This window comes from Elephantulus edwardii, unplaced genomic scaffold, assembly GCF_000299155.1.
Source record: "Elephantulus edwardii isolate Elephantulus edwardi_28Jun2011 unplaced genomic scaffold, EleEdw1.0 scaffold00076, whole genome shotgun sequence".
NCBI lineage: Eukaryota > Metazoa > Chordata > Mammalia > Macroscelidea > Macroscelididae > Elephantulus > Elephantulus edwardii.
In genome coordinates, this window is record NW_006399826.1 from 3,042,487 (window position 1) to 3,056,674 (window position 14,188).

General features: G+C 43.8%; 1 protein-coding gene across 3 annotated transcripts in view; it reads left to right on the forward strand.

The window, feature by feature from the left end:
* Nucleotides 1–14,188, forward strand: part of MAPRE2 (microtubule-associated protein, RP/EB family, member 2) — a 165,557-nt gene that overhangs the window by 48,004 nt on the left and 103,365 nt on the right. The window lies entirely within an intron of this gene.

Consider the following 14,188-nt stretch of genomic DNA (forward strand, 5'->3'; position numbering starts at 1 on the left):
CGTTACATAATGGGGCGAAGGCTGCTCCCGACCCGGGCTGCAGACGTGTGCTCGTCGAGGCATTCGCGATCTCTTTCCATGTGTGTCACGTTGGGTGTGCAGGGAGGCGACGCGCTTTCAAGATGCATTTGGCGAATAGGCTTGCCGCCGCCGCCGCTGCCGCTGCCGCTGCCGCTGCTGCTGCTGCTGCTGCTGCTGCTGCCGCCGCTGCTGCCTGCAAAGGCTTCTCCCTCCATCTCTTCCACATTGATAAAAATACATGCTCTCCCCCAACCTCCGCCCTCTCTAACGAGACCCAGGCTCTGTGGCACTTCCTTTCCTCCTTCCCTTTTCAATTTCGAGGGAGCCATTAGGTGGCTGTGCCTAAAAGCAGAGAGCTGGAGGATGGTGAGAGAGGCGTTTGCGCTCGCCCTGGGGTGTGTAAGTGTGTGCAGGAAAGATGGAATCCTCTAGATTGAGCTGCAGTCTGTGATGTTAAACCGCCAGATTGATGGAGCTTTGTAAGAATTCTGCTCGCTGATTGGTGCAAGGATTGACAGCAGAGGTCACGGTGTCAGACATTCACCAAAAATTTCCCCATAGAACCTCGGATTTATTAGAGAGGACCTGGGCAGCGAAATAAATGGTCGCTGTGAGGCATTTTGTGGGGGAGTTGATGGCCTCCGCATGGGTGGGGGAACCCGTCCTTCTTATTTACGGGAGGAAAAATGATTCCTGCTATTTTGTTGAGGTCTGCTGTGAGGATGGGACTCATCTTGGTCATTGTATTGTGAGCCTTTTGATTAATGAGTTAGCCTGTGCGGGTGGTATCATTTTTACATTAACATATCTGGCAATATGTTCCAGGCGATAAGCTCATTAAAATTGTTTGCATTGTTTGATAAGGATAACAATGTAATGGTGAATGCAGCTAGACTCTCCCCAAAGCCAGACTTCAGGGGAGACTGATAGCTTCGCTCATATTTCCTCTGAAGTTCTTTTGTACTCGGGGTATTTTTAAATGTTACCTTGATAACCACTAACAATGCTTTTGGTTTGAGGCAGAACGCACAGACCTCTCAAGCGAATCGTCTCTGCTAGTGATAACAGGAAATAGCTCTTTTAAAAAAGCTTTCATCTGAACCTTCAAAATGGTCTGAAGGGGAGAATAAATAGTCTCTCTGTATACATATTTCACATCATAAAATGAGAGCAAGGTACCCCACTTCCTTTCTCTGTTTAGTACTCCAAGAGGGGAAAAAAATTGGAAAAAACTATAAGCCACCTTTGCCCTTGTCATCCCTGGCAGTTATATAAATACTTGAAGTTAATTTTGGCAGTGCCTGTGAGGTCACCAAAATCTCATACCATATGGTTCAAACCAATGTGTTGACATGGCAATCCTTGCAGATTCCAAGTGCTTGTTAATTCTCTTAATATAAATCAAAGTGAATCCTCAATTTCTGAGGCTTGTCTTTTGTAGACCCTGTGAGAGGGTTGGTATGAGTGTAAAAGGACTGAAAATGGACTTAGTTTGGTTTTATGATTGTCAAGTTGTGTCTCTTTCATTCCTTGTCCAGCTTTTTACTTCTATGAAAATCCCAAAGCCTACTTAAAAACAGACCAAAAAATTAGAAAGTAAAAAAAAAAAAAAAAAAAACCAACACAAAACCAACCTCAGAGTGGCTTTCAAACTTCACTTACTGAAACTGTTTTAATGGGTAATAAATTTGAACCCTTCATTCCTAAATGACTTATTAATCCCTCAGTAGCAGTTGCTTTTAAGGAAGAGTATGAATTTTGCCATATGGGCCAAAAGAAGTTGCCTAGCTGGGTTTTATTAGCTAAGTTGAAATGTTTTTGGAAAATCGTTTGACAGAAAAGTGAATTTCACATGCTACCTTTTGGTGCAGGAGGGGAAGACCCTCTATGAGATGGATTGATTTGGTGACTGGGGTAATCGGGATGGGTGTGTCAGAGGCGGTGCGGTTGGTGCAGGATAGAGCAGGGTTTAGAGCTGTTGTGCATAGGGTCGCTATGAGTCGGAAACGACTCGACGGCACATAACAACAACAACAACAACACCTTTTGGTGGTAAGTTACTGCTTTAAAATGAAATTTTATTTCTCTCTTTAACTCAATCCAATTCTTCCCAAAAGTTCTTCCCAGTTCCTGAATGATTTCCAGTCTTCTAAGCCCCTGTAATTAATACCTGAAATTATGTGAAAAACAAAACAATTTTAATTAAGATCTGACTGAACAAATAATTAAGTCTCTCAAAGCATCCTTCCATTTATATTTTATATAATAGGATTACTAGATGAGATAGGATAGATGCCATAAGTTAAAGTCCATCCTAAATTGTATGTGTGTTGCTTTATATGAGGCACACACATGAAAATAGGCACATGTCATATTTTCCTTCAGTCTGCTTTCCTTATGAAGAAGAGGTGGACCAGTGTAATGTAACTGCTTATGTTTCCCAGAGGTGTAAGGAAAGGAAAAATGTGACACTTTTTTTTTAAATCCCGAAAACATTCCATCATTATTTTGGCATCCTAAGGCAGGAATATTATAGCCATTTAATTGCTGGGAAAACTTGGAAGGTAATTTGAAAGCCAGACAGAGTAGAGATTTAACCAAACTAAAGGGTTGCTTTGGCTGTAAATTCCGTATTGCCTTCAGCAATGAGACATGCTTAGAAATTCTCTTTATAAAAAAAAAAAAAAAGACATTCTCTTTATCCTTCATGCAGCCTAGGTGAGCCTGGAGCCCTGGGAAGATTGGGGAAATTCTCTTCCTGGTTCCTTTACTTCCTTCTAAGCTCACTAGCAGAGAGCTCTGGTAGTCTGTAGGTAGTTGAACTGCTGACCCTTCGGGCAGTTCAGATCTGTCAGTGGCTCCAAGGGAGAAAAAGGGACAATCTCATTTGCAGCCTTCGAAACTCAATGAAAGGAATGTCAGCGAAGTGTTGGTCAGTTCTGATTCAAATGCAGTGAATGTCAGGGTTTGCTATTGTCTTTGTTTCTGAGGTACAGTACACTTACCAGCGTCAAGGTACAGTAGTCTAGATCCACAGACTGCTGGAGAAAGATGGGCACTCTCCTCTCGTCAGTTATGGGTCTGTTCCAACAAGGCAGACCTTTTAGCTTTGGATTTTTGGTCCTTTAGTTGCTCCTTACATGTAATGATATCAAGCCCCATTCTTATGGGAGTGCTTATGGGGTTTACTTTAAATATTTAGAAGCATCTCTTTAGAAAGCCAAAACCCAGCAGTTACTGTTGAGTCAATGCCAACACACAGGGATCCTGTGTGTCAGCATAGAACTATAGACTCTGCAGAGCTTTCAATGGCTGCACTGATTTGGGTAAGTTAGGCACCAAGCCTTTCTTCTGAAGTGCCTGTGGTGGCCTTGATCCACCAACCATCCACTTAGCAGCCAAACACTTAACTATTTGTATCAACTAGGCACTCCCTTAAAAAAAAACCCCAAAAAACCAAAAACAGAAAAAACCCCAACAACCCACAGTTGCATAAATGCAAGAAGAATGTTGTTAGTATTACAAGGAGACTTTGAAGTCAGAGCTCCCCTTCACCTAGCCCAGGAGCCCAGGGGAGAAGAGAAGACCTCACCGAGAAAACCAGAAGGTGGTCTCTGGCCCCCTTCGTGGACAGGCAGCTTCTCAGATGTCAAGCAGGAGACATTACTGCTGGATCATTTGCCCCAGATTCTCCCTAAAACATACAGTCCACTCTGGTTCATGACCTAGATATCCTCACCCAGGTATCTGTCAGTGTAAACAGAGCCAATTTTCACAGCCTGCAGTAGGGTGGGTGGTAAATCATTATTGAAACCACTATTGCACATGAGTTAGAAAGGCAGGTTCCTCTGGAAAAAACTACCCCTCAATTAGGAATTTCGGTAAAAAAGAACAAGTACAGAAATGGCTCAGCAGAACCCCGGGGCTCAAGGCCTCTTCTGCTGTGTGTCTGGCTCCCCCAGTCCAGCTTCGTCTCTGCCTTTATGAGAACTATATAGTTTAAGAGGTGCTTAGAAAATAAATGTGGTGTGGGCCATCAGAGGTGACACTGTTTAATTCGCAGAGCTGATGAGTCGTGCTCAGCTCTCCCTGGAGAGGCCACTCCCCATTGCTTGGTTTCATGCAGATGCTGGTAGGAAATTAGATTTATTAACTGGCCTGCTGCCCACCCCATCTTTGTTTGCATACTCCAGGCTTTTAAAAATGAATGTATAAGTCTAGGGGGCAATTGCCACATGGGTGTTTAAATATGCAGCTACGGTAGCATGTGTTTTTTAATACTTAAAAAAAAAACCGAGTGAAATTACTTGGCCTCGGGAAATGGACTGTAAAAAGAGACAACTAAAATTTAAGCCTTAAACTCTGCCACTTTGAAAAGTGAACCATGGTTAAAGAAAATAAAGAAATACCGTGTGTGTGTGTGTGTGTGTGTGTGTGTGTGTGTGTGTAGAATTGTACATATGATCGATACTTTGTCACTTTTTCCCAGAATGGAGATTTCATATCAAACTCTCCCCAAGCAATAAAAGTCTTGTCTTCATTTGTCTCCGATGAGTAGATACTCGTATCATTTACGTATGTTGTTATTGCTGTTGTTGTTATGTGCCATCACATTGGAACTGACCCAAAGCTCGGAGCTCTAGCAGATTTTCAGAGGCAGTAGATCACGTGAGAGGAGACAGCATGTCCTCCCAAGAAGCTGCTGGTGGAATTGAACTGCCTCCTGTTTGGTTGGCAATCAACTGGACCCACTAAGATCACCAGCCCTCCCTTCATCCATATATACTACTACCAAAGGTTATTGCATCAGGGAATTTTATACTTAGATTTTCTTACTATTTTCAAAAACCAAAAGGTTATTTGATACCTGGATTATTTGGTCCCCACTTTTTCAGCTTCTTTCCACTGTCCTTTTCTGGTGCCTCTGCTCTGAGTGCCGTAAGAACGCCTTTCATTTGCTCTTGCCCTTGACCAAGAGAGGCCTGCCTGCGGCAGCTGGTCCCAAGTGGCAGGATCTGTTTACAGAGTGTTATCTTAGCAGAGCAGTGGTTTGAGACTCTCCTCTGGAATTTAGGAGATTGGCTTCCACATGCACTGTCTTCTCTGTGTTTATAGGGATCTCCTGAAGCTCTTTTATTCATCGAGGGGGAAACATCGAGACTAATCTTAATAATATCATGCAGTTTGGAGAATTCTGCAAATAGTTGAACGTCTTCTCTGGCTCACAGGTCTCTACTAGATGCCCCTCCAAGGACAGAGAGTTCTAGCAAAGTCAGTGTTGTAAACAGCTCATTTTGTGGCCAGTTTCCTTTGCTGTGAATATTTTGCTTAGTCTCATATCAAAAGCAGTTTGCATTTCCTGAGCTCACAGTGACTCAAAGTAGAAAAAGATAACCCTGGGCCAGTATGCTTAGGAGGCTGTAGAGAACCCCGTGGGAGACCAGAATTCACAGTAGTTTTGTTTCCATGGCCAAGCTGCTTGTTGGTCAGTGATGGAAATGAGGTGAGGAGGTTAAGGCACTTTGAAAGTCAGGCAGAGTAGACAGAACTTAAAAAGGAGAAGCCACTGAAAACTTATTGATAGAAAAACAGCGTCATGAGAACAAAGGGGCGTGCTAGAATTGATCTCTCACTTTTAAATGAAAATTGATAGGAAAAGGCAGTTCTCTGGCACACTGCCCTGCGGATCGGTCTTCTAGTGAGTACCTAATGCTCTGTGGGAGGCACGGAGTGTGTCATGGAAGGATCCAGACTCAGTGGGTGCATGCTTCTTGCCTCAGTGCATGTTCCCCAAGCTGAAGCACTAAATACCAGTCACCTCATAACTGGACTGGTGTTTAGGTCAACCAGTGGCCAGTTGTTCTTGAAATGACCCTCAACTCATAGTGGCTCCTGTGTGTCAGAGTAAGATTTTTAATGACTGAGTTTTTGATCACTGGCCTTTTCTTCCAAGGCACCTCAGAGTGAACTTGAACAAGCTCATTAACCATTTGGTAGCAGCCAGGGTCTCCGGTTCTTAGGTTAGACATCTGATTTCACAGGGTGGCCGGCGCTGTATAAAGTTCACACTGTTCTGAACGTGCTGGCTGAGAAGGAAGATAACTTGGACCTCACTGCAGGTGGCCCTCCCTGGTCACTGGAGGCTGTAAGATCTGAAGGTGTGGCTGAGGCACCTGCTCAGGAAGTTCTTTATTATTCCTGTGCTTCTTCCCTAAAATAAGAAGAGAGTCACATTGATGGTTTGCTGTTGGAAATGGAAAGTCTAGCCTGAACCCAGTGCGTGTGTTTGCTTTCGGTTTTTTCAGTTTCATTTTAAAGAAAACTTTGAATCTATTCTTTTCCTGTGAAAGATATCGCTGAGGAGGGGGGCAGTGAATGAGAGAGAGAGGAAGGGAGGGAGAGAGACAGAGATTAGGTCCGTCCTTCCTGGCTTCAGGCTTTTTTCCAGCTATCACTCTGTAAATACTAAATTGAATATGTCATACTTGGTCAATATCTTAAGCTCTAGTTCAACAGACTTTCTCCTTTGTAGTTCTCCCCAGACATCCCCTTGGTATTGCATGAACCTTGTTTCTCAGCTCATTTTTAAATGCTGATTGTTTCATCTTGGTGTTTCTGGCACTTGGTATTTATATTGTGTTGCGAGCATGTTTTCAAAATGGAAACCTACAGTGACACTGGCCAAAACGAAACTTAGGTATGACTTTTTTCTGCCTTATAGTGTGAATCGAGGAAATGTCTCATAAAAATATAGGTATGTGTTAAGTGCATTCTTAAAGATGATCATTGTATAGAATAAACAGTGAAGAAAATATTAAGACAGTATTGTAGGGTGCCAAGAGAGAATGTCTTTGTGGTGTGGTGGTGGTCCCTCAGGGCAGAACCCCCATAGAATTTCCCAAGGTGACTCTCTTTCTAAGCTGAGAGCAGACTACCAGTTCTTTTCACACAGAATATAGAGAGGGTTCCGATGCTGACCGTTCTGTCAGCAGCCGAGCACCACGTCACTGCACTACTGTTGGTCATTGCCATGTCACTTCCTGTTCACGGTGATCATAGCTCTGCCGGACCCAGCACCATCCTCACAGGCTCTGCCATGCTTAAGATCATCGCTGTAGTCATTGTGTCAGCTCATCTTGTCCAAGGGTCTTCCACAGCTTTCCTGAGCATGATGTCACTGGCCCCTCCTGATAACATATCCAAAGTCCGTGATCCCAGGTATCAATCACCGTCCCTGCCTCCAAGCATGTTGGGGCTGCACTTTGTCCAAGATTGTTGTTGTTAGATGAGCTTATTCTTTTGCCAGTCCATATGCTCAATACTCTTCACCAACACCACAGTTCAGAGGCATCAGTTCTTCTGTCTCCCATGTTCACTGTCCAACTTCCACAGGTGTATGACGTCATTAACAGCAGTATGGCTTAGGTCACATGCACTTTCTCCTTTAAACTGGCATCACTGCTCTGTAGCATTTTAACAGGCTTGTTGTGTACCATAGAACCGACCCATAGCTGACTGGCCAGTGGGTTTTCAGAGGCAGTTAATCGCACTGGAGGAGATACTGTCCATCCTTCTCCCACAGAGCAGCTCGTGGCCTCAGACCCTATGCCTTTGGGATTGCAGCCTCGCGTCTTGCCACTCGGCCACCAGAGCTCCCTTTTAAAGGGCTCAGTAGATGATATTTTTAAAAAAACAAAGGAGACTTGTGCTTTCTCAGTACCAAATCTCCTCAGGCTAATTAGGATTTTATTTACGTAAACTAGGACAAACTGTCTTGTAAAGCATTATTTTGGTTTTTTCCTAAAGGACCAGAAGATGCATGCAGAGGATGCATGGCCATGTTTATTAGTTGCTTGTATAATGACAACCTTTTGTCTGTCTGGTTCCAGAAAGAAAATACAGCAAGAATCTTGCCTTTCTCCTATAGTTAGATTTTACTTGGCTCACACAGGTCAAATAATTGTGCCAAAAGTACCTAATTTTGTGACTGTGACTTAAAACAGAAGACAAATAGGGCAGGAGACGTGGAGGGGGTTAGGAGGGGACGGGGTGTGTGTTGTGTATCTAATGCATGTTGACTGTAAACTTGGGAGTATTCTGAGGTGTAGTTTTGCTGGCAAGCCTGTGCTTCCTAAAGGCATTTTGCCATAAAAGTCAGTGTAAGAATCCTTCCCAAAATACAAATTTTACGTGTGCACAGAATTGATCCCATGGTGGTTGTTTTCATAATCCAGAAAAGACAGCGCCCTTGGTGGGGAGAATGTTTTAGCCAACGTTTGGCTTCCATGTCCCATTTTATTTCTCCTTTTGTTTAGCTTGGTTTTGTTTTCCTTTAAAGTCATTTGTTATTGGTACTTTGTTTAATACCTGTCTGTCCAGGTAAGGCCCTGGGAGGTGATTTGTCAAAAATGCCAGAAGCATCGACCTCTCTTGTGTTCCCAGTTTACTTTGATTATAAGCAGCAGGAGCCTTGATTTTGAGAGTCCTCTGTGAGCCCCCTGCACAGTTTTCTTTTGAAGCTCAGAGAGTAGAAGAGTGAAGTAGTGGGAGTAGGCTTTTGTTCTCAGACATTTTTCAGATTGCTAATAATGGAACTTCTAAAACATTTCTGATTCTTGGATTTTACACAGTTACTGTTATATTAAAACTCCCAGCAGTCTTTTAAAGATTGATTCTTTCTGAGGACTTTTTTAGCTGGCCCCTGGAATGCAGTGACCAACCAGGGACCATCCCTCTGCAGGAATCTCTTGATAGGCAGGGATAGAGTTTCATGTGGAGGTGAAGCAAGCCCATACCTGACCCTGTTGAGTGCAGAGTGCCCTCTTGGACTTTATTTTAGGTGGAAGAAATGTTTTTTATTACTAGGAACCTTCTAGAATTGAGTGCCAGCTAGAAAAAAAGGGTTGTTGGTAGGTGTCATTGAATCAACTCAGATTCACAGTGAACCTGTGTACAACAGACAGAACCCCTGCCCAGCCCTGAACATGTTACACCCTCTGCTGGGTTTAAGCCCACTCTATCAGTCATTGAGCTACTCTGTTGCGTTGAAGGCCTTCACCTCCTTCACTAGCCCCTCTACCTTACAAAGTATGTTCTCCTTGTCCAAGGACTGGCCCTTCCTGCCAACATGCCCAAAGTCTGTGAGTCTTAAGTCTCACTCTCTTTCCCTCTGAGAAACATTCTGCATGTGCCTGTTCAAAGACAGATTTATTTGTTCTTTTGTCAGTCTACCATGTATTCTGTAGTCTTCATCAGTGCAACAACTCAAAGGCATCAGTTCTTCTATTCATTGGGTTAGGGGCTCCTTACTGTGTTAAACTAGCATCCTGGCTTTTCAAAAGAGGTCCTTGACAGCAGATTTTTCACGTGTGTGCAACAAATCTTTTAAATTCTTGATTGCTGCTTCCGTGGTTGTTGATCGTGCATCCAGGTAAAAGGAAATTGTTGGCAGCTTAAGTCTTTCTTTATGTATAATGATGTTGCCTGTTGGTCCAGTAGTGAGAACTTTTGTTGCCATTGTGTTGAGATGTAATCTGTTCTGCAAACTGTTGTCTTTGATTTTCTTCAGTGAGTTCATTAAGTCTTCTTTCAGCAAACAAGGTAATATCCTCTGCTTATTGCCAGTTGCTGATGAATCTTCCTCCAAGTTCAATGTCAGAGATTTCTTCATATAGTCCAGATTCTCAGATCATTTCCTCGGTCTATATCATTTGCTCAGTGTATGGAATAGCTTCTAGCAGCACACAGACACCATAGTGCAACAGTCTATGGGTGGAGTGGTTAGGACTGCCATTCAGAAATCTCAGCTTCCCTGGGTTGACAGCACAACTCTCTATCCAACAGGCCACCAGAACTCCCTGGGAACGTTGCTGGCTACCTTCAGATTGGTCTTTGACTCACGGTGACCCTGTGTACAAGGAAATGACATGTCTCCCAGTCCTCCACCGTGAGAGCTTGTGGGTTGGGGTCTTAGGAGCTATAGGATTTTCATTCTCTGATTTTCAGAGTTAGATTCCCATTCCATTTGAGCCTAAAACCAGTTTAGCACCATGACAGCAGGCCAGCGTCCACTGAAGACGGGTCAGTGGCTGTGCATGGGCTCCATTGACCTTCCCTTCCCATGTGGAGCACAGAAATTATACCATTGACCCTTCAGTGCCACACCAAAGAGGAATAACTGTCTCAGTAAAAAATTTTGTGATTACTCTGTAGTATTTGGCAATATCACTATTAACAATTTTCAAAAATATGACAGAATCCACTAGCGACTACACAGAAGAAAGAGCGGCCATTTGTCTCCTCTCAGGTTTACAGCCTTGGAAACCCTGTGGGACAGGGGGTCATTATGAGTCAAAAAATAGATTCATGGCAGTGAATTGAGGCTGACTCATGTCATGGGAGGCTCTGACGGCCGGTGGGTAAGGGGTTGTACTGCCAATCCAAAGGCAAAGGGCTGGATCCAAACCAAAGGGTTAGATCGTCGGGAGGAAGACGGGCAATCTCTTCTGACTTACAGCCTCTGAACACCCGGTGGAGGGACAGCTGTGCAGCGGTCAGTTTGGTTTAATGCAGTAAGAAGATTACTTCTCCATTACAAAAAACACCCAACTTTCCTTAATTATTTGCATTGGCTATGACTAGGTTAAAACAGTGTAGTGAGAGGGGAAGAAAAAAAAATTAGTGAGAAATCTTTTGTAAGAAAATGAGAATATGTAATTCATATTTATTTGACATATATGAAAAATTGGAAAGGCTACAAGTTAGCAACAGTTAGGATATAAGCAAAACCTAGGAAGATTAAGTGATTTACAAAGCTTTTTAAAAAAATTAATTTTAATGAAAGTTTACAGGGACTTAGGGTTTCCAGTCATTCATTGTGGCACTTTTCTTCTTACCCACCCCCTCCCCAATTTACATAGCTTTTTTAGAGAAAAATGTATTTTAATTCAATTGGCATTTCATTTAATGCTTTAATGATAAATAAGGTCAATTTTTATTTAATGGATATAGCATATTGAAATATTTTAGAAGCATCTACTGTTAAAATGCATGGATTTTTTTAAAAAGCTACTTGTATCATTTAAAGATTTATACAGTGCAACAGCCATACTTACCTTGAAACAACATCACAAATCACAAGTGAACTGTGGTGCTGTGCCATCTTCACTGTGTACCCTGTGAAGATTTCCACATAGCAGTCAATAATAGTCTGTGTTTTGCTTCCTTTTTTTTCCTCCGGGGACTTCAAGCTGGTTCCTTATGGGTCACCCCACACCTGGGAGAGTACATTTCTGTTTTAGATATACCGAATCCAAATCTGTTCTCTCAAGATCCCTGGCTGACGCTTGTATAGACCCTCAGGTGATCTTGAGCTGATGATCATGTTAAAATATAGCCTCGGATTTGGTGTCTCTGGGGTGGATATGCACATTCTCTGCAGGAGTCCAGAGTGAAAGGTTTGAAGCCCTGTTCTCTCCAGAGTTTGGGTGGAGCCTCCTGTGGTGTTTGGGGACACATCTAACCTGTTTAGTATGCTCCACCAGTCTTGCACTCGCTGCAGAATAATCCCCTGCAAGGATTGTTTTCCAGTGTCCTTTCTGAATTTGCATTTCCCCTCATTTAACTGAGCACCTGCTACTTGACCAGCCAGCCCTTCTTGGGATGTGACTGGTTATTGCCATTTTTCAGCCGTTCTGCACCCAGCCCTTTTTCCTGCCACCTCGTGGCCTGGGCTCCCACTTTATGGAAATTAATCTCCCAACTTCCTATCCTGGCCATCAGAACGGGCCACCCTGCCCTGACCCCTCCCCGTGGGGACTGCCCAGTCTTCACCGAGAAGAGAACTTTGAATGCGTTCTCACTGCAGGGACCTACTTTCCCTCAATAACCACACAATGAAAAGGCTCGTGGGGCAGGAGAGGCGAATAGTTCTGCTGGAAAAGAAGGAAGCGGAAGAGGGGTCCTTGTTGGGTGGGGAGGTTGCGGAGGCAAACGCTGTGTGGAGGGCGGCAGGAGAGAGTTCACTGCCTGCCATCCCTTCCTCCTTCATCCCCTCTCACCGCCTGTGTCTACACCTGCCCCTCCCTAGCACTTATGTTCCCCCCTGTGGCCAAAGGAGAGCCAGTGGCTGGGGTTTGACCATGAGTACAGGGAAGGGGTCAACAAGGCTTTGCGGGGATCCTTTAGTGGGGTGTGGAGCACTTAGTAAATTGAGAAGCTGGTTTGTTATTGGGAAGCTGGTTTTTTTCTCTCCCCATAATCTTTGACAGACAGCATTGTTGTAGCACTCACTGACTTAAGGTGCCTTCACCAGTAACAGTGAGCATATTTTCAGCTTGTCTGGAATGTGTGTCACTGCCAACTGGATTCTGAAAAGTTGTCCTGGGCCATCCAGTTCACCCTTGGCAAGAAGGCTGGTGTGTGTTCTCAAGGTGCCTTGCAAAGCTGCTTGGCGGGGCACTGAGGGGGTGTGAGCTAAGCATGGGTTCTGGAGGGTGATTCCTTTTACATCCCAGCACCACCTATTAGAAAGGGAAATTTTTCCATCTCTTTAAGCCTGTTTCCTGGTGTACAGGTACAAATAATAATACCAACAGCCTCTCAGGATCCTTCCACATTCATAACCGAATGTCCGCAAATTGATTTAAATTCAGGGCAATCTTCCATCAAGGCTGAACATCCTAAGAAGTGGAAAATGTTCCTCTTTCTCTCCTGTATCAGCTGGTTGATTAACTGTTGTAGACCTTTTGGTTAGCAGCCTCCCAGACCACCAGGACCTTCTTCAGTGATACTTAGAAGGATTAAATGAGATACAGAATTTAGAGTTCTCCAGGCAGTACCCAAGGCAGATCAAATGCCTTCATGAAGATTGGCTAGTATTTTATCATTTCACTCTATTACATAACCTGTCTTTTTAGATAATCTGTAATATGTGTGGCTCAGTATAAGACGTGACACATAGCAGGTGGTCAGTAAAAGTTTAAAAAAAAAATCTGAAAATAATTCAGTCACGTTATGCCGTGGTCTCCCCTCCCTTTCTCAGTCAACTTTACTGTCCTCTGCCAGTTGCCTCTGGCTTGTGGTGACCCTGTGAATAACAGAATGAGAGGTTGCCAGTTCCTGGGCCATCATCGGAATCATTGGTATTTTGTGTCCTTTGTGGCTGCCCTGTGCTGTTACATCTCCCTGAGGATTTCTGTCACCATTCCTGCTTGACCCGTCGTCAAACATGAAGTCCTTCCCCAGTGATTAGTCACTCCTGATGATGTATCCAAAACAAGTGAGATCCAGCCTCAGACAGCAGGGTTTATATCATTCATTTTTGCCTTTCTTCTTCATCTGAAAGCACCCCTGAACCCTATCCACTGTGGATGTCCTTGTTCATATTTGAAATAATCAGTGATATAGCTTCCAGTATACAGCCTGGAAGCTACCACGGGACAGCAGACTGACAAATGAGGGGTGAGTGTCAAGTTCACTAGGGATCAGTTTACATACAATCAACTGCATTAATTACAGACATATTTCAGTGAGTTTTGACAGATAATATTTATGTGGAACTATCACACAACCTTGCTTGCTGAAACTGAAGAGGACCTGAAGCGCTTGCTGCAGAAGGTCAAGGACTGTAGTCTTCAATATGGATTGAAGCTCAACATCAAGAAGTCAAAGATTCCCACCACTGGGCCAATTGGCAGCACTATGATAGATGGAGAAAAGATTGAGGTTGTTAACAGTTACTGCTTGCTTGGCTCCACAGTCAACACTCTTGGCACCAGCAGTTAGGAAAACAAAAGATGAATTGCACTGGGAAAATCTGCTGTCAGGGACCTCTCCAGAATACTGAAAAGCAACGATGTCAGTCTAGAGACTGAGGTGCACCTAATCCAGGCCAGTTACTTGTTGTCCATCAGAGAGCTGGACAGTGACTAAGGATGACAAAAGAAGAATCGATGCCTTCGAGTTGTGGTGCTGGAGAACAGTCTTGAACTTACCATGGACCACTGTCTTGGAGAGAGTTAAAACCAAGTTTCTCCTTGGAGGCTAGGATTTTTAAGCTCGGTCTCGTGTACTTTGGACACATGGCCAGGAGGGACTGGTCCTTGGAGAAGGACATCCTGCTCAGAAGGGTGGAGGAGCAGCACAGGAGAGGAAGACCCCGGATGAG